The sequence below is a fragment of the Toxorhynchites rutilus genome, chromosome 2, assembly GCF_029784135.1.
Source record: "Toxorhynchites rutilus septentrionalis strain SRP chromosome 2, ASM2978413v1, whole genome shotgun sequence".
Taxonomy (NCBI): Eukaryota; Metazoa; Arthropoda; class Insecta; order Diptera; family Culicidae; genus Toxorhynchites; species Toxorhynchites rutilus.
In genome coordinates this window covers 188,476,102-188,499,783 of record NC_073745.1, presented here as the reverse complement: position 1 = coordinate 188,499,783, position 23,682 = coordinate 188,476,102, and the positions used below count along the sequence as shown (strand labels likewise).

The window sequence follows — 23,682 nt, the reverse complement described above, 5'->3', positions numbered from 1 at the left end:
TTATAAAAGTCCCCTATTGATCTGCAGGGACCAACGTGAGTCAAACGAAAAATTCATCTTTGGTTCTCTAGCTCGGTCAGGTAAGCCCTGACGTGTTAAATAAGCCGGAAGAACTAGTGTATGCTGGACAGGAAGAGGCAGGGTTGTTTGATGAAGTATCGCAAATGAAGCAAATGTGGGCCGGAACCTCAATCATGGCTGATGAAAATATGTATGTCGACATGTTCTTTTACCTTTTCTTGGCATTGGTAGTCAGCTATCTTTCCATTTTGGCCATTCGTTTAAAAGTTTTCTATAGGCCGCTGCTGGAGTATGTTGGGAAGGTTGGCGGTCTACGCGACAATGTTTATCTCCAGCCGATCCATTATCCATTCTCCAGTGATCTTTTGGCATAATGGGCTGATCCCCGTTTCGGCATAAAGACCACATCACCTTCGCAACTTTTGGCAAGCACTTCGTACTAAAAAAATCATGAAGATGCTTGACAGTGCTGCTGCTGCTTATCAACAGCCTTGAATAATTTTTGTTGTAGACTTAATAAACTAATATTTAAGGAAAATTCGTTCCATTAAATTATTTTTTAGTTTTTTTTCATCGCCATCCGAAAATAGTTCATTTTTTTAATGCATACGTAATGCATACGAGCATTCCATTCGGTAATTTGAAGAAAATTGTTGAATTTGAATCGTGCTTGCCAGGCTTTAATGCTCTAAATGAGCGAGTGATTTTCAGGCGTAAACAAAATCTACACCACCGAAAAATCACAACTGAATGACGATACTCAGAAAGAAATAATACAGATCAGGTATAATTGCAAGGACACATGTTAAGTGTTTCACGAATAAATGAGACTCGCTAAACTATGGTTTATTTTCACATAACGTTTTGTTTTTTGTGTCCCGCGTTAGACCTTTGACCATCTGATCACTTTAGATTGAACAATAGTTTAGAGCTTATAAAAAACCCGGCGTATTACTTCACTGAAATGCTTGAAGCTTCTGATAGACAAATAAGGCAGAAAACTTTGATTGCTTTTTTCTCAGTTGCTGATTATGGGACATGGGGCAACTATGCGTAGAACAGCAGTATAGTGGAGATAACGAATGTGATGAATTTTTCAAAGAATCATTGTGAATAGATCGTTGCAACTTCTATGTGCTATGATCTATTTTAATGATACTTTCCAACATATCGGAAGCTAGCATTATTCACAGGGCACGTTGAATCAATTTGCAGCTGTGAAACACCCGATTGAAACTCTGAAACTCATGGTACCATATGATATCATGGTAACATATCATCGTCATACGTTTTGAAGCTCGCTCTCTCAAATACAACGTTGTCACGACGAATTATTTGCGCTGCGTCGGTTTAATTAACTTTGCATATTCACAAAATCGAATGTCTATGCTTCAATGAATTGAAATAGAGAAATGGATTTCAGCAGATAGTCGACACCTAAAAAGTTCAATTGCAGTGCTCATCGCTTAAAAAAAATGCTGTTGAAGTAGCTTGTCAGAGAGGAAGTTGGAAAAATTTCGAAACAGGTTGGAAAATATTTTTTAAGATGTATGTTGAAAAATCAGTGACTTCTCCGGTAATGAAAATTTTGCAATTTTTTTAAATCTAATATTAATTAACATCTACGTTCCACGCTTTTACATTACTGAACCGTTTCATGATTTATTTCGAAGCGTAAATTGTAATTTTTCTCAACTGATAGTGCGAAAAGAGCAAGTTTGTATACAAATGTTCTGCTAGAATCATTCCCATTCTTCCATCACATGTGCATTCCATGGCGTGCATGACACGATTTCTGATAGCACAATATTTCGACATGCAGAAAAAACCACAGCGAATTTCATACACACACAAGGATGTGCAACCGAAAAGGCAACAAAAAAATGTATACTTACCAGTAAAGATGATAGGAAACCTGAAAAGAGAAAAAAAACACCTTCAAAAAAGGGAAAATAACTTTTAATGAGATTGTTTTGAGCGAGGGGTGATAGTAACGAAACGATTTGGCTCTAACCTCAACTCTATAGATCTGCACTGTGGGCCATTTTTAGGCATTTCTTAGATTAAGCTGAGCATCAACTATCACTTCTCAGGAGGAAAGAAATATAGTAAGTCACCGACAAACCCTGGTGATCTGTTCACAGCAGTAACGAGCTACCTAACCGCAATTTCAACACCCGATTACGAAGGGCAATTGAGCCGTGACAGACGTGTCACAAACAGAAGCTAAATCGGATGACCCTATGGTTAGCATTACGTGTTTGCTAAGCTAGTCACTCATTGGCAAAATAACAGGATGTTACCATCTTCACATGCGGCATCCCTGTTCATATCTAGATTAGATTACATGATGATTCAATGTATTTTTGATAAATGACAAAATCCAGATCAGAAGAGACACATAAAAAACTTCTACCAACTATAACACATTGCAAAGTTCTCTTATTGCTTCCCGAACAGCAATAATTAGAAAAAAAGAGCATTCGTTCAACCAGATGTAATATTCTACCCTGCATATATAATCGCCAATAATTTTGTTAATGGCGTTGTTGTTGTTGGTTGTGGTGCTACCAGTTTCCACAAAGTTTGAGTATATGGAGCAGTTAGTCTAGCACCCATTTTTGTTTCATGTACTTGCCCGCAGTTTGCCCTTTTTATGAAAGCCTACTGGCGAGAGTAAGAATTATATTTCGTTCCAGAAAGTGGCAGAACGGCAGTAATGGCTCTCCACTGAAATGTAACGAGCAAGTTTGCAATAAATAACTTGTTCATTGTTTTTGCCAAGCAAATGTTTTGATTATCTTTTTTTTTTTAATACTGACCACACAAGATCCACTCTTACAAACAAATGACTTTTGTTTTGCGCTGTAATGCTTGTGCAGATTGTATCAGTGGAACATCTGTGTGAACACCCATGTCGTTTCCAGCGAACATGTAGATTCGCGTCGTGTTTGATAACTATTTTTAGCTTTGTAAACGTTGCGAGATGCATTTTCAATTATATTGTAGTAAAACTGTTAGTTCAGCGGAATTTCTTCCTATTCACAGTCACACTTCATGATGAAAAAATAACGTAACAATATGAGCAAATATATTAAAAGAATAATCTTTTGATATTTCGCAGAAAAATGTGATTAAAAAGATCCGTTCAACATTTTCATTCATTCTTGCGTCAAAGGAATTCAAGCTCGCATTAATTCATTATTCATCATAATGCCTCCACACGCCCCCACAGTAAGGCTCCTTTGGGAAATTAAACGTGAAGGAAGAGCTAAAAGCATTGAAAATGAAATCAAAGATTTCCTGTCATCAACGCTTGACTGCCACGGTGACGCCAGGCCTTATCAACGTGTAATTGTTAAAGAGGATGTGATGAAAATCGCTTTCCCCCGGTTTCCTCCAATCGTGTGAAGCATGTGTTTGTTTCTTTGATCAAAGCGCTTTTTTCCTCTTCAAAGCACGAGATTCAAAGAAAAGCTCTCCTGGCATATTGGCCCGGACGGCTCCCGGCGTCGGGAAAACAGAAAGTGAATAGATAGAGACGAATGTTGGGTAGTTCCCACTTGAATTCTCCCATTCAAGATATAGAGACGCATATGTTTTCTGCCTGTTTTATTTCAAATACCTAACATGAATCGTCTCAATATTCCTGACTGTTTTTGCCAACTCAATTTTTTTGTGCTAGGGTAAAACCGCACCGTACTTTGACAAAAACTCCTGAACTAGCGGCCCACAACGTTGAGTGTTCAGCAGAGTGGAGAATGGAAAATTTCTTCAAACTTGCTCCAATGTATGCGTTTCTCTGAATTTGCCTCATGAAAAACTACTATGGAATGGTATTTGATAACCGATGATTAAAATAATTGTGGATTTATAAAAGAATTAAATTATTTTTTTTGTTAAAATGACGTTATTAAGATATAGAGACGTTGTTGACGTTGTTGAAGCAGTTGATGATACAGAAAATGAGCATTTTCAAGTTAAGTACATCTAATACAACGACGCTATGAAACACAACAAATACAGTGCATATGGTCGGTGTTAAGTCAGAGGGGACCATGTCGCAAAATTGAAAATTTCGAGTTTTTTTTTTTCCGAAATATATATTTTTATCAAGGCTCATATGGCGTTAGCCTCACGGGGCCGGGAGTTCAATACTTTGACAATTTTTCTTATTATCTATGTTAGTAATATGTAACCGATTACTCGCGGTTGGCTCGAGGTTAGTATTACAAGTGTTTTCGTAATTCGGATGTTGCTGTCTCCAATGCTCTGTACGTGTGCCCGACTCGGGATACTTCCTATTGGGATGCAGCTGACCCTTGATCAGCAACGCCCCCCTAGTCTGTACCTCATATCTAGCGTGGTGCGTCTTTCTCGACTCGAGGAATCCAGGATAGAATGGTCACTAACCGGCGCAATCATCAGTTCATGTAGAGTTGTCATGAGCGGTACAACCTTTGGCTCTTGTTGAATCATCAGTGGACTACACAACCTTTGGCCCGTGTATCTGTAAAAAGTGTGTGTATGTATTGCCACGACTAAGTAAAAGTTTATCGATCGGATAGGAGGGATATAAAACGGGGACACAACGAAGGAAACATCATTAAACGTTGACATCGGCGTTCCTGAGGAACAGGTATAGATGAAGCAGAAGATCAGGATCACGGCTACCTAAGATAACCCGGACGGGGATCTCCGATTGTCTGCCTTGTGCTCTCAGTGCTCTAGAGAGCTGAGAGCGAGCAGCATGGAACCGGATACACGACCAGACAACATGCTCGATGTCGTGGTAGCCATCGCCACAATCACAAAGATTGTTTGCTGCGAGCCCAATGCGATAGAGATGCGCGTTTAGGTTGTAGTGATTGGACATAAGCCGAGATATCACGCGAATGAAATCACGACCTACATTCAATCCCTTGAACCATGCACTCGTCGAGACCTTAGGGATAATCGTGTGTAACCAACGACCGAACTCATCTCCACTCCACATGCGCTGCCAACTTACGAGCGTGTACTGACGAGGAATGTGGAAAAATTCATTATAAGCAATTTGCCTTTCAAAAAGTGTGCCTTCTAAAGCGCCCACCTTAGCTAGCGAGCCCGCTTTCTCATTCCCCGGAATCGAGCAATGAGAGGGAACCCATGCTAAGGTAATCTTGAATAATTTTTCGACCAAAACACTCAATAGTTGTCTTATTCTTGTTAGGAAATAAGATGAGCGTTTATCAACTTTCATTGAGCGGATTGCCTCTATTGAGCTGAGACTGTCTGAAAAAATAAAATAGTGGTCGATGGGCAATGTTTCAATGATCCCCAGTGCGTAGTATATCGCACCCAGTTCAGCGACATACACGGAACAAAGATCTTTGAGTTTGAAAGAGGCACTGGAATTTTCATTGAAGATGCCGAAGCCAGTGGACCCGTTTATGTATGAACCGTCAGTAAAGAACATTTTATCAGATCTAACTTTCCCATATTCTGCCGAAAATATCGGCGGAATATAATCGGAGCGTAGATGATCTGGGATTCCATGGATTTTTTGTCGCATGGACAGATCAAAAATGACAGAGGAATTGCAAAAGTATGGGAAGCAAACTTGGTTGGAGATGCCCGGTGAAGGGTGCACGTCGTGGGTAAGGTACTCATGGTATAAAGACATAAAACTTGACTGAGGAATCAGTTGGAGTAGATTTTCGAAGTTATCAATCAACAATGGATTCATGATCTTGCAACGGATGAGAAATCTGTAGGATAATTCTGTGAACCGAAGAGTAAGCGGGGGTACTCCTGCCAAAACTTCGAGACTCATCGTATGTGTCGAATGCAAACACCCCATGGCTATACGCAGGCAACGATATTGTATTCTCTCCAGCTTGAGAATATGAATCCTGGCAGCTGATCGGAAGCAAAAACTGCCATATTCTAACACTGATAATATCGTTGTTTTGTATAACTGAATGAGGTCTCCTGGATGGGCACCCCACCATGTTCCGGTTATTGTTTGGAGAAAATTGATTCTTTGCTGGCATTTCTGTTTCAAATACGCAATGTGTATTCCCCAGGTACATTTAGAGTCAAAATATACTCCAAGGTATTTGAAAAACATCGAGTGATAGTGATAACAATTTCGAGTTATTGATTGTTATATTAGATTAGGCATTTCGATAACCTCGAAGCGAGTCCTAAAATACCTGGGGGTGCAGATCGATGATCGACTGAACTTCAACAGTCACGTCGACTGCGCTTGTAAAAAAGCAACGAAGGCAATCAATGCACTGACACGAATCATGCCCAACAACTTTGGCCCAAGCAGCAGCAAGAGGCACCTCTTGGATAGTGTCTCCTCGTCGACACTACGATACGGTGGTCCAGCCTGGATCGCGGCGTTAGAAACTCAGCGGAACACGAGGAGGCTGAATAGTACGTACCGGCTCATGGCGATGCGAGTCGCGAGTGCGTACAGAACCGTGTCAACAGAAGCGGTCTACGGACAACGGACAACGCCTGATCGTGGCCTGGATGGAGGAACACCGCGAACGTTTCGAAGGAATGAGCATCAAGGATGAAGTCATGATCAAAATGGTGCATACCCCACGAGAGTAGCTGTGACGGAGTGCGCGTCATGTTGGAGGGCATTACCTAATCGGCGCTCCGCTTGGAAGAGAAATCCTGCGAGGGTGACTGTGACGGGGCGCGCGTCAAGTTGGAGGGCGCTTCCTAATCGGTGCACGTCTCGACAGGTGAGAAACCCCGCGAGGGTGACTGTGACGGGTTGCGCGTCAAGTTGGAGGGCAATTCCTAATCGGTACACGTCTCGACGGGTAAGTGGATGCCAGCGAAGAGGACGTAAGAGCAGCGAACTGAAAAGCGGATAGAGAGGAAAAATATTGAGAAAAAGGGAAGGACAACGCTAGTCAGCGTTGAAAACTCGAAGAGTGCATGAGCACAGCCACTCCCTGAAGTAGTCGCCTAGATGTGGTCCCAGGGGGAATAAGGCAACGAGTAGAGGGCTTGGTTTTTGTGGGTGCGATCCCCACTCGACGTCTTGGTTAACCCTTCCCAGAAAAGGCTGGCAGAGCGTTCCTTACCTCTATAAAAAAAAGGCATTTCGTAAGGTACATACTACATCAATCGGATTTTACAAATCACGTGTGCAGCAGGAATAACATATCGAAACTTTTTCGAATACCCAATAAAAACCCCCTACAACACCAAACTCTTTCTCGAACTCATAAAAAAGTCACATGGTCCGGTCTGACTTAACACTAAACCTTCCATTTCAAGCTTTAGTAAAAAATTTCTTGCAAATTACATTGCCACAACATAATTTGCCTACACTACTTTTCTTAAAACATACATCAAATGTATTTTTCAGTGTTTACTCCCCTCTTGTTATTTTTTTTACTGAGAAATATATGTAATCTGCCCCAACTACCGCAACGGGTCAGTTGACCCTTGCAAACATTCATATGATATTGGAAAGATTTGTTTGTGTGGTTGTGATACAAAACCATTGCATTGTACATTTTTGCTATCGCTTTATTTATTTTGTTGTATTTGTGAATGAATAGTGAATGATTAGAATTAATTGTACAGGTCGGACTCGATTATATGTGATTCGATTATATACAGTTTGGAAAAAAATATTTTTTTTACATTTAAAATATGGTTTATTTCAAGAAGAAATGTGACCTTTCAGCGTTAATGTGAAGTTTAAATGTCTATTACATGTACAGTGGGGTAAAAAAAGTGATTTTTGAAGATTTTTCTTGATTTTTCACCAGGAATTGTTTATATCGATATTGCAGCCAAATTAAGAAAGATAGAAGTTGAGCGTCAAAGAACAAATTGTAGAGCGGTTAAAGAACTTCAATTTAATTGATAGAAATAATCTGGTTTAATATAAATTTTAGGATAAAATTAATAATAACATATTAAAAATTATTAACTTTTAAGTTTTTCACTTCCAAAATATTATTAAAATCTACTAATTTAGTTGTTCCACTACTATATCCTGTACTAATTTTCTCATCTTTCAAATGAAAGCATCAGAATTGTCTTCCGTAGCGTACTTTTAAATGTAGAGCCAGTTTGAGGCAACAGAGTCCGAAACAAAAATAAAAGTTCTATAACTCTGTCATTGTTGAAATTCGAACTTATGCGTAGGAGGATTATTTTCATCAAATATGGTCGTCTATCACCTCCTGAGATAATCTGGATAAATTTATTTTTTTTATGTGAGAAAGGTATTTTGTGACTTTAAGGGTATGAATCAAAAATCAAATTCGAAAAAACAAATAAAAAACAATTTGTTTTCGTTGTCGAAGCGCGGTGAGCCGGCCCAAACCATCGCCAAGCCCGGATTGACGGCCAGGAAGGTTTTGCCTGGCTCCAAGTGATTATCATCTCTACCGGTCCATGCAAAACGCTCTTGGTGATACTAAGTTGGCCTCAAAAGAGGCTTGCGAAAATTGGCTGTCTGAGTTCTTTGCAAATAAGGAGGGGGGTTTAAGGGTTGATAATGAAGTTGCCTTCTAAATGGCAACAAGTTTTCGAACAAAACGGCGCATATTTGACTTAAATTGGTTAATTTTAAGTATAATAAATAGAGCGTCCAATTTCGATCAGAAATACGACATTTCTTTTTCCCCAACCCTATATTTTTCACAGTCCATCTCACTACCTCTGGCAACTGTCCGCTTTACCCCACCAGTACCCTCACCAATTATTTCAATAACTTAAATTTTCCACTCAAAAATTAATTTACTTTTCCGTACATACCTAATATCTCTTCTCTGTTAACTTATAAACTGAAATATAACTATCAGCGAATTGAATTATGAAATTAAACCACTCATAATGCTTAATATCGGAGCCGCAAAAATTACATCAATTTGCGGAATCATATATGATTTTCGGTTTTTCTTTCTCTTTCCACTTTTGATCAGTATTCATTGTCATAGGGTGGTTTAAATATCATAGAATACCATGTACTAAGGGTTCTCATTCAAAGAAGTTTGAAATTCATAATGTAACTATACAAACCCACCTGTCCATCTTACCCACGCTGTCCGTCTTATCCGCACCTCCCCTATTGGGTATTTTTATTAAAACGGGCCTTTGAAACAATAGATCGAAATAAATTACTAATCTTACTTTCCAATTATAATGTAACTGGACCTGTTCTGAACTGGTTTGAAAGTTACGTGAAAGGGCGAACACAAATCACTATCTATAGGGACAGTAAATCATCGTCGGAACCTGTGAATTTGAGTATGCCTCAAGTTCTGGGGCCGCTACTTATCTTGCTCTTTATCAATGATAGGTGTTAAATGAAAGAGGCGTAAATTTGTTTGCGGATGACACTACAAAACAAAACTGATTAAAATTGAAAAAACTAAAGTTAAACGTAAACAATACAAAGTACATGGCAGTATCAACACGTAATCTTGACAGTGAAGGTCTTAGTATAACTATTGATGGACAAACGGTGGAAGGAGCATCATCGATCAAATATCATGGTGTTATTCCAAGTGACTTCTTTAACTTTTTGAACGTTCCAATTTGAGTTTACTATTGAAACGGATAGATGAGGTATTGACCTATCGTTCAAATTGTCGAATACAGCTAGAAAAGAGTTTGCAGTTAAGTTATTACCAAAAGAGAGAGTTGATGAAGAGAGAATCGAACATGACACTTACATCTATTTCCTTCCGAGCCCCTCATATTGGAACATCTCAAAATCATTGATTACTTTGTAGAATTAACGATTCTTGACCTTTGAAGGTATAATCACGATCTATAAAGCACTGATCGCTCCACATATTGAGTATTGTGCATCTGTGCCTTCTGCCGCGATTAAGAGGCAAATGCAAATTGTGCAAATCAAAACCATGCACTTGATATTGAGATGTGATCTACTAACTCCACGAAAATTTATGCTCGAATGCAAAATTTATGCTCGAGTGGGTGTAAGTGGGACAGCGTATTATAGCGTTCATATGTAAGATGAATAACGGTACGACACCGAACTATCTACAAAACACGCTAACGGATGGGAAAGATATGCACCGATATAATACAAGACAAGTAACCTCAAGCTCAGAACCATGTCGAATGTCTTGTACTCAAAACTGGGGATACCATCTGGTCGGAGCTATAAACCAAGACATCTGTCATAGCTACGATTATGACTAAACTATTATCACTATTTCAAAATATAAATAAATAAAAACAAGCTGTATGGGAGTTACCACTCGAGAGACCAAAGTTCTCACATCTATTCATTCAACATATTTCTCGGAGGATCCATGGAACGAAAACACTCCGGAGAGTTTTCTTCTTTCTTTATTAAAGAGATTTTCAGCCGATAGCTGGTTGATCTCTATATGATACAGTGGAGAGTCCTGAGAGAGACTTCCCAAATAATTGAGAATTTTAACCCTTATTAGGTTACACCCTAAACATGGAGGCCTGAGAAGGCTAAACCTATGTGTTGAGGACATCAAATCTCCCATTTTGCTATATTCGTCCTAGTTCATGCCTGGTCTTGTAGTCTTTGTCTTGTAGATCCATAGTTGCTGTCTCCTTTGCTGTGTCCTTTCTAATGTTCGCGTCGTCGTATTTATCCACTCAACATATCGCGGTGTCGCGGTGATCGCGGTGTCCCCGGGGATTTTCTCATTTAGAAATTGTCGCTTTAATCTTGCGTAGAAAGAATGCCCGGGTTCCACGTCGACCAGCGTCGTACAATCCTTGGGCCCACCTCTGCTCCATTTGTTTGAACACCAATGTTTTCACGTCATTTGCCGGAACTAGACTTGTGGAATGTGCCCTTCGTCGACCTGATGCTGCAAGACGATCCGCTTCTCCGTTCACGGGTATTCTAGAGTGGCCCGGTATCCACCTAAATGTGGTATCTGGAGGTGTGTCGATAAAGATTTTTTGAATCAACGGATGTGTCGGTCTATCCGAGTCAATCGACCGAGTCGGACAGCATCAGGACGGGACTGTCCGATGGATGGGTAGCAGCAATGTACGCTGCGACCGCCTCTGCTGAAAAGACGTTGCAAGCGTCTGGAAGGCGATGAAAAGTAGACATGTTTGGATCCGCCACTCCTATCCCGACTCTCTTCAAGGCTTTGGAGTCATCCGAATCGCGAACAGTGTTGTCCGCGTACCGGGTATTTAAAAGTTTCGCAATATGTTTCCGAACGGCTATAGGGTTCGAACTGGCCTTGTAGTGATCCTGTATCGTTGTATTCATTTTTAATCGTCTCAGGTTCCAACTTCTCGATCCATTTCATTGGATTCCGGATATCGGCGGAAGTTTCTGTCCGGTGGTTTCCTGGAGGAGGCGGTTAACCTCGACAAGGAGAAAACCTTCCCCGTTCGATCCTTCTGTCTTGTTCATAAGTAGTAGTAGGGTGTGGATACCTAATACCGTTAGTTCCAATCCACAGGAGAGGCGGGAGTTTACCATGACATCACATACGTTTATCCTCGTGCTCCTATTAGAGTTCGTGTGTCGATCGGCAAGGCATCTGAGTAAATTGATGCGGCTTTGGAGATCATTTCTGACTCTCTCGCAGTGCTGGCTGAAGAACAATTTCCGGTCTATGGTGACTCCAAGAATCTGGATTGTTTTTTGTCTTGGGATGATTGTTCCGTGGATCCGAATCGGGGCGATACAAATTCTATGATTTGTATAACATATATGGGTAAACTCGCTCTTAGAGGAAGACAGTTTGAAGCCAACCGAGAAGGTCAACCCATGAAACGGGTAGGGCGAGCTTCCGTCTAACAAGTTTGACGTGACTCCGGAAATGATGACATCTGTTCTGTATGAGTACAAGAGATTTTTGGATGGTTTCCAAGTCATCAAACATCTACCTATATAAATAAAAAAAGGAATGCCAAATATGCTCTGCTAATCGCAAAACCCACAGAATGATCTGATTTGAGTCTTTTCTAATTTGGAGGATTTGTCTCTGCCCATAGTTCAATATAGCGGAGAGAAGAATCGGGGAATTTTTGGAAAACTCTACAAAAATACGATTAATACGGTTATGATTTTTCAGGGTTACCCGATAGTCCGAAAAATATTTTTTTTTCCATATTTTCCATTTCATTCACTACAAAAAATCATAACTTTTGATCTACCGATATAACCGATTCAGATGATCGATATATCAAATTAAAGCCAATGAGTCTAGTTTTGAAAAATATTTTATATATATATATATATATATATATATATATATATATATATATAAATATATATATATATATATATATATATATATATATATATATATATATATATATATAACATACTGTGTTCCTACGTGCAAAAAAATGAAATTTTTAAAAAGCTTTGAGGAGGAAGTTAGAAAAAAGAACAATTGCCGTATATTCCACAATGATTTTGTAGTTGATCCAATTGGATGTTGCGTTTGCGGAATCAAGCTTTGTGTTCCGTTAAGTGTGAAGCGCTAATGATTCTCAGGTAGAAAATAAAAATTTAGTTTTCGGTATCAAATATTCCAATTATCAATTATTCCATGGAACGAAGAAACATGTTATATGCAAGTGAATCAAGAATTTTGAACGAAAGTTATGTCTGCAAAAAAAAAATATTATAGTGGTGAGTTTTGTTAGAAGTAATAGGAAATTTATAGTAAATGGGAAATGTAAAGAACCAAATGGAAATTGTTGAGATCAATCAATGGAGAGTTTTGCGATTGAACCCGCGGACGCACGCTCAATAAGAAAATGTAAATGTTCGAAAGAATTCAAATTAAAGTAATAATTTTGGGCGGGATGAAGTTCGCCGGTTCAGCTAGTCATGCATAATAGTGTGCCGAAGACGAAGACAATCCATAGACATGAAGATTTGATGATGTATGAAACTCAAAATCTCCTTCTGAAGCCAAAATCCAGAGCGATTTGACTTTTACATCATACAATTCAGCATGGATTTGGGAGTGGATTCCAATTGAAAATTCTTGCAATGGTGTTCGGATATGCTTTTCCAAACCAGATTTAACTGTAATGGTTCATTGTGGATTCCAAACTTCTGTTTCAACAAAATGACAAAATGCATATCGCTATCAGCTATTAACCCTTATGAATCCCTTATGCAGCAATTGAATTTCTTATAAAACTCCAACTTACTCCATGTTTTCTCAACCCTGTGTTGAAACAGTGAGAATGTATGAACTGGTGCCGGGCGTTATTTTCCGATGATTTATATATGAATGAATGAATGATGATATAAGATATAAAAATATAAGTTAATACGAAACATTTCTATTTCATTCCTCCATTGCTATTTTCGTTCCTGTCAAACTAGTTAAATTTGTTAATTTTTCAACCAGAGATCTTTCAAATATTACGTAACGCAATTTTCTACTATTTTCTACTCCCTCTCCCTACATAACAAGTAACAGAGGATCGTTTGCATTTGTAAATAGATAGTGGCTTAAGGTGACCATACACTGTTTGCCCGGCGGTCAAATATTTGATATTTTTGACAGATAAAGTTTGGTTTGATATTCACACAGCAACACTATTTTGTTTGTCACTCTTCAATTCTCAAACAAACGATGTCGAACATCGAACATGGTAAAACACGATTTTTTTAATTTTTAAGGTAACCTAACCATGTATCGACAGGTTCGAAGAACAGGCCGAAAAAATATTGTAGACATTCAATAATTGAATATTTGCTTGTTGTGTTTTGTGTCGAACGTATTTGATCAGTACAAGTTGATAAAATTTTGTCTGTCAAAAAGTGTCAAATATTTGGCTTCGGTCAAAAAGTATATGAGCACCCTTAGATTGTTCTTTCGATTAGTAATCCATATCTGCGAGATGATCAATCGGTTTCAATTTCAGTTGGTTACTGTTTAGTTGATGAAAAAAATTAAAATACCGTAATACAATCATTGTCAATGAGATAACTCGTCCCGCTCAATCGATTATAGGGGAATGAGGTGGTACCACCATCAATTTTCAATAGCCTAGCCAAATAACGTCGAAAATTACGAAAATAGAGGAGGACATCTAAAGAAAATAGTGAAATCCAATAATCAATACTCAATGGCAATGATGAAAATATCCTAATAATAAGGAACTCACTTCTCACAGTGACTTCTGAAATACGTAAACACATAAATGAAGAGCAGTAAAAATGAGCCCTCTTAAGTTGAGCTACCACTTAGGGGTCAAAATTCAGCCAAGTGAACGCGCCAGAAGAAAAATATTTCCATGAATTGAAGGGCTCAAGCAATCCAATTTGTTAACAAAATTGCCGCACTTCATGCATACTTTCGGAACGGATCCGAAAATGACCGCAGCGATAAACTATGGAGGCGGTTCAATCAATCTCATAAATTGGTGTCGTAAGTTTGGTGGGTATCAACCACTGGCAGTGATGACCTGCTATAAAAATGGCAGAAACCATGATGATTGAACCAGACCATCAAAGGTTGTAGTTAAATGGAAATCATTGCTGCGGAGGGATGCAACAACAACAAAAAAGTTTGGCCTTTCGTTATTATCCAATCATTCGCCTTTTATTGAAGGACCTAATCTTGAAGTGATCGAGAAGTGAATTGTCAGCTATCCTGCCGGCAAACAGATGTGTGAGATAACACGACATCCAAATCAAGAAAATCAATATGACATCACGTCCGCCTCGGCAATTTCCATTTCGGCAAAATCCTTAGCATCACTTGAATTATTAGGGGGGACAAGAATTTATTTTCAGCTGTCGTCATTTTCATTCCATTCACACACAAATCATCGTTCTCGTGAGCTGCCGGGCTTTTGCATTTCTTATTATTGTACTTCGTGATTGAATCGGATTATTGAAAAAAGTCCAAATTCAATGATTAATTGATTGACAGCTTATTAACTTGATTTCACGCTTGATAACAGACGGAAACATTTTATGCTTAGCTTGGATATGATCATCAATATGTTGAATTTAATTTTACTAAAACAGTAAATTTAGCGGCAAAATAAAAGAAAATTGATGACAGCTCGGAACAATATGAACGTGCCGCATAAATCATCGTAAATAGCTAACGGGTAATAATATAAACAACCAGATTTTCTGTGGAAAGCCGTATGCCTTTTATATTGACTCTGAAAACGCCTCAAATAAAATCACATAGGTTTCCATTTTCCTACATGATAAAATGAATGAATTCTTGAATGTGGGGAACATTTTTTTTTTGTATCAACTGATTACAATTTACAACCTGTTACTTTATATATCTCTTGAGGTTAAATTTGGTGACAAACATGATCGAAATGTTTTCCTTGAAGACGAGGCATACGTATTTATTCAAATAACGTTCATGTAAAACCCCTGGTTAAAAATAGAACCATTGAAAATAGGTTGATCCAGAATAACCAAATGACTCTTTATGAATATTTGAAGTTACAACAATTCAATTCATCATCACTAATGCTGCTTCTGATACATAAATAACTATGTTCGATATTAAATATTCATTGTTTACCTCCAGTGGGAAAATTGAACCCAGGTCGAAGTGTTTATTTATGGATGAATAACGAACTAGCATAAATTTGAAAAAAAAACCAAAACGCAGCCACAATTTTTAATTTCCCCGTCCTCCACATAAAAAAAACACTATTCGTTTTGTGTGCAGCGGTTGGAAGTAATACTCAACTAGCATCAATTTCACATTTTAGTGGAGATTTGGTTAGTTTTGTACGTGCATGTGTATAACATGTCGACTCAAATTACAGGCGGTTTAAGCTTACATATCGTATGTTGTGTTTGTGTGTTTTTTTTTATTCTGGATGCGGTCGTTTGGCGAGCTGTTCATACTACATTCCGTAAATGATATGAAAGGCTACACCGCCTAGCCTTCTATCCTTCCAAAAGGTCAGAACACATAACGTACAATTTGCCAGCATTGCTTCGAATGTGTATGCTGCAATTTGTAAAATAGCAACATCTGTGGTTGAAACCCCATTCTCTGCTAATGCCTTGTCATGTAGCGTGGGGAAGAAAGTTTATCCAAGTGTAAACAAAAACTTCCGGGATGCGTTGATAAAATAACATTTGTTCTAGAATTTGTTTCAATATCCGCACACAGGAGAATTCGATGTTTAATTTCGATTTTTGTTTCAAGCAAACTACCGTTTACGCTTCCGGGATATAAAAAGTTGGTATTAATACTAAGAGTTATGAGTTGCAATGACTTACTCATAATTTTGCTTGCTTCATACCACAAAACATTAAATATACTGGAAGACATCAAGTTTGCTGTTTGATAGTTTATCAAATGTCCAATCATATAACCTGGAAGTCAGTTACAAGGAAAGTAAACGACATTGAAACAAAGTAAATTGCATATTTTTTTGGCATGAAATGGCGTGAAATTCTTGGATTGAATTTGGACAGAATGAACATTCCAAACTCCAGTAGAATTTCATCCAGCGAGTTGAATTGGTGGTAAAGTCTTTCGGTTGTTTGATGAAAGGGCATTTGGTCGAGCTCCCAAATAAGCTACAAGCTACCAAATGCCAAAGAACAAACACCAACTACCAAACAATGTTGCTAACCCATTATATACGCACAACTCTCTTTACGAGTGCACCAGTGTAGTTTCAGTCCATGTAGGATCCATCTTGTAAAACACTTTGGAATTTGTGATACTAACTAAAATGATGTTATGGTTACTGTACTACAGCGGAACTGCCGTAGCCTAGTGCCTAAACTAGCCTCGCTCAAAAGTTTACTTTAATTATATCTGTGATGCAATTGCCCTTTCTGAAACACGACTTTCTTCCTACACAGAACTCAACTTTCATAATTTTAATATTATTTGCCTGGATAGAGGTGATTCTTACGAGGGGTACTTTCAGGGATCAAAAAGTGCATTTTGCAAAATTCCACTCCCAGCTCTTTCAGACGTCGAAATCGTCGATTGTACTTTGCATAGCTTCAGTATATGATCCTCCGAGAATTTCTATTGAACGTAGACAACTCTGGAATCTAGTTTCGTTTCTCCAATCTCCATTCGATTCTCGAATGTATTTGTATTTGTATTTGAAAAAATCTGATGCTTTCAATGTTTTTCGTCGACATGGATCATCCACATATTTCGAGTAATATTTGAAGTTTGGGATATAGCTGAAACAGTTCATCAAAGCAAAAAACACAGTTTCAGACGCAATTTCATTGAGGGTCTTCCACAAGGAACCCTATTGCGCACCTTGTGGAGGATAGTTTGCAACATGCGTAACCGCTCATCTTCCAATGAGGGTGAGCTGGAGTATCAACCGTTGGAAATTCGATTTCGCTAGAAAGGTTTGTCCGGTTCCAGTGCAACACATCCTCCGATAAACGTCTCCAAGTGGCGGTCCTCTGGAAAGGCCATTCACAATGCTAGAATTTTCTATGGCTCTTCATTCAACAAACAACTCTGCACCCGGAGGTGATGTGATCAAATTAGTTCTTCTAAAAAATCTTCCTGATATCGCAAAAAGACGCTTGCTAGACTTATACAATTATATATTGGAAAAAAATATTCCATTCAATTCGAATGGAGACAGATCAAAGTAATAGCAATTCAAAAGTCTGTCAAACCAGCGTCTGATCTTAACTCACACCTACCGATTGTTATGCTTTCGTGCATTAGGAAACTATTGGAGAAAATGATCGATCAATGGATCGAAACAAATAATCTGCTATCGAGTACATGATTTGGGATTCGATTCTGTTCGATAGACAGATTTCATACGATGAATTTTCCCAACTCAGATTCGGAACCTGTGTATTCTATAATCATGAAAATCTAAGATGAGAGCCGCTACAAAATAGCGGACTACATATTTTCTCAAAATCCCATCAATATGGGTATCAAATGAAAGGGCTTGACTAGTACAAAACATATTAATTTTTTTTTTACTTATTTTATTTTTATTCCACATAAAAAGCAAGATCATAATCACTCCGAAGCGTCAATGATATGCTGGGAGTGAGTAGTGTTGTCGCAAACCTCGGTGCAATTTTGTTCGCAACGTCAAATCCTACGATTAAATCATGAACCGGGTTAATTTTTACACTTTCTGGTGCAGAGTGTTTGTGTATTTTTGCATCACACATACACATTGTTGTTGTTTATCTGCGTTGCCAAAGCTAGAATGAAATGATTAGGAAATGTCGAATAATGTTAGTGATTGAACAAATATATAATCGCCTGTAACCAAGTATGTGTAAACTGTGAAAAAGATCGCGCTAGCTATAATATCCAAAAGGAGAATAACATTAGTGCGTCATAGCGGGAGCAAAAATGAGTCTACCATCTTCAACTGCTTCCACAAATCGACGCAAACCATCGGCCCCTTTTCAGGGCCACCAAAACCTTTACTGAGGAGTTGTTTCTCTCGTACGTACAGGTCACGATCAGCAAGAATGTTATTCCTCGATTGTCCGAAAAAGTGTCTCGGAAGAATTTAAAACCAAAAGGAAGTCGACATCCTCAAAAAAATCTGGCAAGCAAACTGCAGTTTTAGGCTGAAAAACGACACTTACTTTCAAAAAGCGGAAAGCAATTGAAGGATTCCAAGCAGAAATGAAGTTTAACGGCCAAAAAGTACAAACAACATTTTTCGACTGCTCTGCAATTGTATGGGACCCTGGGACCCTGGAAAATCGGAAAAAAATGAATTTATGTTTTTTTTGCGTTTTCGGGAAGTTTATGCCCTCAGAAATGTTGTCCTACAAGGATTTTTCGATACTTGATATTTCCGATATTTTATATTTTCGATATTTGATATTTTCTATATTTGATCGATATTTGAAGTCACTTCAAGGGATATTGCTGTATGAATTTTTAAATGCGTTTTTCTCGAAACTATATTTTTCTCAACTGGTGGTATCGATACCTCAGGATCTACTCGACCGATTTGGATTAAATTTTCTATCAGCATGAGCAGGGGTTTTCAAATGGTGCTCCGCGGGAAGTTTGTGCTCCGCGAAGTTATAGCAAATGCTCCGCTTGAAAACTCATCTTGGAAAAAAAACAATTTTAATTCAATTTCACAGGACATATAGTGCTTTATCTTTTTTCTCCGTGTCAGATGTCGTGTAACTGCGACAAACAACCGGAATAGAGTTGTTCCCAGTTGGGTAATGTCAATGCAATTAGAATTTGTTTTATTGATTAAAAATGCATGTGCTCCATCTAAAGTTTTTAGCTATAAAAAGTGCTCTGCCATAAAAAAAATCTGAAAACCCCTGATCCAGAGCGTCACATAGCCGTTTTTTGATATCTCATTTTTTCGATTTGTTATGTGCTTGTAAATCGCATGGAAAAAAACTCATTTTTAAGAAAAAGGAATTTAACGAATTTAAAAAAAACCCTATGTAACTTTAGGTATTGTCCTAAAGTTCCAAAATATTTATTGAAATTCGTTCTGCGACACCCCGTTGCTTCAGAACCGATACCACCAGCAAGGTACCAATTTTCAGACAGCATCTACGCATCCAGCTATCAACAACGTAATAATCATTATTCCTGCACTCAGAAAATGGAAAATACATCTTCAAACATACCTTAAACTATAACCAAAATACGCAAGCACTTCACTTAGGAATAATCCGAAAAAATTCACGAAAATTTATTATTTTCCGACCATCCAGGGTCCCCCCTTAAACTTTTTTTCTTGCGTTTGTCACGGCTATAACAGTATGCGCCATTGTGTTGTCATGATATAATATCACAACTGAAATTCCGAAAACAATTTTTAAACGCACAACTGAACTTCAGACATTATTTTTTCGATTGATATGCGACCTCTCAACATTATGCAGAAATGCTTAAGAGTCCCGTTCCAACGACTCAGGACAATCCCTACTCCATTCTGCAGAACGACGAGCCTGTTGCTGACGCTCCCAATGCAGGAAGTTCCGGTCATCGCAGGGTGCCATCAGGAAAAGAAAAATTAATTCTTTTCCATCACTCCCCAGAAAGAAAACCGAAACTTCCCAAGTTGGAATGAAAACTCGAATCGAACGTGCTGAGAATAGACCGAAGCAAGTACCTCCTGGTTTAAGCGGTTCTTCTACGCACCAGGGGTCCTCAGCACTTCCCGGAGCAGCACCCAACACGTCTGCTCCTTTTTCGCGGTCGAGGCAACAGCCACAATCTGGCTTGCTTGCGCTTTCTGACCTGGTGAACAACATTTTAAATGTTTTAAATATAAACGACCCTCTTAAAAGCATAGTATTATGTTTGCTTCCGATTGTGAGAAAATTTTTGAAAGCAAAATGTGGTTTTTTGGCAGCGTTCATTTCCCTCGATGCCTGATACAGTGCGAGAGGTCAAAGATTTGACCACTGTAATACAGTGGAATTGCAGAAGCATCATTCCTAAACTAGATCAGTTTAAATTTTTAGTTCACAGCTCTAACTGAAATGTATTTTCTCTCTGTGAAACATGGCTTTCTTCAGCCGATGAGCTGAATTTCCACGATTTCAACATTATTCGCCTCGATCGAAATGATTCGTTTGGTGGCGTACTATTGGGGATTAAAAAATGTCACTCCTTCTATAGAGTCACTCTCCCATCGATGACAGGCATTTAAGTTGTTGCTTGCCAGACACAAATCAATGGCAAAGACCTCTGCATTGCTTCGATATATATCCCTCCCAGAACTACGGTAGGCCGCCATCAGTTCTTTGATACTATCGAGGCAATGCCGGAGCCGCGGGTAATCTTAGGTGATTTTAACTCCCATGGAACAGCATGGGGATCACTCTACGATGACAACCGTGCCACTTTGATTTATGATCTGTGCAAAAACTTCAAATTGACAGTGTTGAATACTGGGGAAGCAACCAGAATAGCCAACCCTCCTGCACGGGCAAGCATGCTAGACATATCTCTATGCTCTTCTTCGTTATCCCTGGATTGCATGTGGAAGGTAATCCAAGATCCCCACGGTAGTGATCACCTACCAATAATTTTATCGATCGCTAATGAATCAAGCTCTCGTGAGTCAGTCAATATTTCGTATGACCTCACGAAGAATATTGACTGGAGAACATTTGCGGAAATAATATCTAAAGCAATTGTTTCAATGGATGAACTTCCTCCACTCGAAGAGTATAACTTTATATCGAGTTTGATTTACGAAAGCGCACTTCAAGCTCAAAAGAAACGTGTACCGGCTACCACTTTCCGACGTCGTCCTCCATCACTTTGGTGGGACAAGGAATGTTCAAAGGTCTACCTTGAAAAATAATTCGCTTTCAAAAAATTCAGGAAAACTGGATTAATGGAATGGTTTCTAAAGTACCAAGCTCTAGAAGCCAAACTAAAAGGTTTGATTAAAGCAAAAAAGCGTGGATATTGGCGGAAGTTCGTCAATGGTTTGTCAAGGGATACCGCTATGAGCACTCTTTGGAATACGGCTAGGAAAATGCGTGGCTGGAACCATACAAACGAAAGTGAGGAATAGTCTGACCGTTGGATTTTTAACTTTGCAAGGAAGGTTTGCCCCGACACCGTTCCTGCACAAAACGTCGTACGCGACATTCCACTTCAAAGCGATTATGAGAATTTTTCGATAGTGGAATTCTCAATTGCCCTTCTCTCATGTAACAATTCAGCTCCGGGGTCGGACAAGATTAAATTCAACTTGTTGAAGAATCTTCCCGACTTGGCAAAACAGCGTTTGCTGAGCTGAATATTGTCCCGCATGACTGGAGACAAGTGAGAGTGATAGCCATACGGAAACCCAACAAGCCGGCTTGCGATCACAACTCGTATAGGCCGATTGCAATGTTATCCTGTATTCGTAAATTGTTAGAGAAAATGATTCTACTTCGTTTGGACAAGTGGGTCGAAACGAACAATTTGCTGTCAAATACGCAGTTTGGCTTCCGCCGAGGTAGAGGGACAAATGATTGTCTCGCGCTGCTATCTTCTGAAATCCAAATCGCATATGATCGCAAAGAACAAATGGCTTCCGTTTTTCTCGATATCAAAGGGGCATTTGATTCAGTTTCCATGGAAATTCTCTCAGAGAAGCTTCATAATCGTGGACTTTCACCAATTCTTAACAATTTACTGTCAGAAAAGCACATGATTTTCTCTCATGGCAGCTCGAAATCTTCTCGTTACAGTTTTATGGGCCTACCGCAAGGCTCCTGCCTAAGCCCCCTCTTGTACAGTTTTTACGTCAATGATATGGATGATTGTCTAACTAGAGACTGCACGCTGAGACAACTTGCAGACGATGGAGTTATTTCCATCACGGGTACTAATCCCGTCGTTCTGCAAAAGTCGTTGCAAGATACCCTGAACAATCTGTTCACGTGGGCCCTCAAGCTGGGTATCGAATTCTCTACGGAGAAAACTGAAATGGTCGTTTTTTCTAGGAAGCACGAACCCGCCCAATTCCAGCTTCACCTATCCGGCAAAACGATCCAACACTCTATGTTTTTCAAATACCTGGGTGTATATTTTGATTCTAAGTGTACCTGGGGGAGACACATTGCATATTTGAAACAGAAATGCCAGCAAAGAATCAATTTTCTCCAAACAATTACCGGAACATGGTGGGGTGCCCATCCAGGAGACCTCATTCAGTTGTACAAAACAACGATATTATCAGTGTTAGAATATGGCAGTTTTTGCTTCCGATCAGCTGCCAGGATTCATATTCTCAAGCTGGAGAGAATACAATATCGTTGCTTGCGTATAGCCATGGGGTGTTTGCATTCGACACATACGATGAGTCTCGAAGTTTTGGCAGGAGTACCCCCGCTTACTCTTCGGTTCACAGAATTATCCTACAGATTTCTCATCCGTTGCAAGATCATGAATCCATTGGTAATTGATAACTTCGAAAGTCTACTCCAACTGATTCCTCAGTCAAGTTTTATGTCTTTATACGATGAGTACCTTATCCACGACGTGCACCCTTCACCGGGCATCTCCAACCAAGTTTGCTTCCCATACTTCTGCAATTCCTCTGTCATTTTTGATCTGTCCATGCGACAAAAAAATCCATGGAATCCCAGATCACCTACGCTCCGATTCTATTCCGCCGATATTTTCGGCAGAATATGGGAAAGTTAGATCTGATAAAATGTTCTTTACTGACGGTTCATTCATAAACGGGTCCACTGGCTTCGGAATCTTCAATGAAAATTCTAGTGCCTCTTTCAAACTCAAAGATCCTTGTTCCGTGTATGTCGCTGAACTGGGTGCGATATATTACGCATTAGGGATCATTGAAACATTGCCCATCGACCACTATTTTATTTTTTCAGACAGTCTCAGCTCAATAGAGGCAATCTGCTTAATGAAAGTTGATAAACGCTCATCTTATTTCCTAACAAGAATAAGACAACTATTGAGTGTTTTGGTCGAAAAATTAATCAAGATTACCTTAGCATGGGTTCCCTCTCATTGCTCGATTCCGGGGAATGAGAAAGCGGGCTCGCTAGCTAAGGTGGGCGCTTTAGAAGGCACACTTTTTGAAAGGCAAATTGCTTATAATGAATGTTTCCACATTCCTCGTCAGTATACGCTCGTAAGTTGGCAGCGCATGTGGAGTGGTGATGAGTTCGGTCGTTGGTTACACACGATAATCCCT

The 23,682-nt window shown here is 39.0% G+C and overlaps 1 protein-coding gene across 1 annotated transcript in view; it reads right to left on the bottom strand.

The window, feature by feature from the left end:
* LOC129768484 (uncharacterized) overlaps positions 1-23,682 on the bottom strand; it is a 425,523-nt gene that overhangs the window by 349,302 nt on the left and 52,539 nt on the right. The window contains exon 2 of the mRNA XM_055770172.1: positions 1,917-1,936. The gene's annotated coding sequence lies outside the window, so the exon portion shown is untranslated. The remainder of the gene's footprint in view (positions 1-1,916; positions 1,937-23,682) is intronic.